The following is a 1,676-nucleotide window of genomic DNA, read 5'->3' on the forward strand; positions in this document are numbered from 1 at the left end:
ATGACTGGGATCCAACGTCCTCTTCCTGTTTTCCATCCTTTAGGGGAGGCGACTTGTCCCCCTGGATCAGGTTTCTATTGGAGAGTCCTCAAATTTCCCATTGGTTAGTTCTGCTTCATGACATCTCACAGAATCCAGTGTCAGAGTGTCCTATGGACACATGGGTTCTCTGTTATTGGTGGCAGGTAGGTTGTGACTTGGGTAGGTAGGACCTGGTCTGCCCTCCATCCTGAGTGCCAAGCAGACGTCACCAGTTGATCCCAGCACTCCTGACCTCTGGATAAAGCTGTAGACTCCTGAGCAACATGGGTCCCCTTCAGCAGAGTGTCCTACTAGTCAGCATTGGCACTTGTTCGGGAGTGATTGGTGTTTCCCAAACCCGACTCCTTTCTTTGGAAGAGGGGACACTGAGACCTGCAGCGTGTAACTTACCAGGATCTGTAAGGTAAGGCAGAGAGGCACTGAAATTCATGGTTTCTGACTTGGGCTTGGTCAACCTCTTCCTGGGGTGGCGTGGGGAATAGATGCCGAGAGTCTTGAGAGGGGAGACAGAGACGCTCAGTGGTATGGGCACTTTCCGAGGTCCACAGCTGCCACATATTGAAGTTCTTTGCCTGTCTCCACAGCTCACCAGACCCACAGCCTCAGAGCAGAAGGCGACAGGGACCATAGGCGTACTTGCAGCTGGACTGGCAGCAGGAAGCCAGAGGTGGTGCTACAGGTTAGCGCTGGACCATGCCCAGCTTGGCAGCCCACAGCATTCCCTCCTCTTCTGGGCAAGCATGGCAAAGACGCATAAAACCACGAGCACCGTCTACTTGGACTTTGTCAACTGGAACCAGATGCCCAGTGAGCCATGTCTACCATGTGGTCTGCACACACCCTGGGATAGCTAACAATGCGCGTAGCCCAACACAAAAGTTTGAACTTACTCAAAATATTATGAGACTTGTTTTGTATGTGATTTTGTTGTCGTTGTTGTTACTTGACTGTACAGTTCTTGACTGTGAACTTGGAAGTGACACCGTGTTTTAGGATTGAAAATGCATTTTTGTCTTTCTTTGGGGAACATGGTTGTGCTGAGCAGCTCACATGAGGCTGAAACCCAGGACTTTCTGCCTCTGCTTCTCAAGAACATCCTGGGAGAGGAGAGGGGAGGAGACCACACATGCTTCCTGAGTGTCTCATTACAGGGATCTGGCTGAGAAATAGGACAAGCCACCAGAAAAGGCCAGGCATTCCTCTGTCCCAATGACTGCTAGACATAGGCCTTGGGACAGGTGCTGATGCTAAGTTCCTGCTCACCTACTGAGAGGAATGTAGGAAGCAGGATCTACCAAGGGTGGGGCCATCACTGAGTGCCACATGGTCACACTGGGGAAGATTAGACAAGAGTGTTTGCACTCTCCCTAGTTCTATTGTGTGCACCTTCCAGGAAAACCAGAGAGGGCAACAAAAGCAAACCAAGAGGGCAGAGCCATTGTTATAGGTAGACATCGAGATATGTAGCTTATCCATGTGGCCTGGGCCCAGAGTAAGCTTGGCTTTGTTGACAGCCCTGGCCACCCTACCCGGATCACAGACAGCCATTCACTCTGAGCCCAGGAATCAAGTATGAAGGAGGCCTTGAGATCACAGTGGTAATGGGGTACAGAGGTCCCCTGGGTGAGTGTTGT

At 51.1% G+C, this 1,676-nt stretch overlaps 1 long non-coding RNA gene across 1 annotated transcript; it reads left to right on the plus strand.

The window, feature by feature from the left end:
• The first annotated feature begins 278 nt into the window (after nt 1-278).
• Nucleotides 279-1,044, plus strand: 2210404E10Rik (RIKEN cDNA 2210404E10 gene). The gene is made up of 2 exons (NR_131163.1): nt 279-445; nt 627-1,044. It is a non-coding gene; the product is annotated as an RIKEN cDNA 2210404E10 gene (long non-coding RNA).
• The last annotated feature ends 632 nt before the right edge of the window (nt 1,045-1,676 follow it).

Source organism: Mus musculus, chromosome 19, assembly GCF_000001635.26.
Source record: "Mus musculus strain C57BL/6J chromosome 19, GRCm38.p6 C57BL/6J".
Classification (NCBI taxonomy): domain Eukaryota; kingdom Metazoa; phylum Chordata; class Mammalia; order Rodentia; family Muridae; genus Mus; species Mus musculus.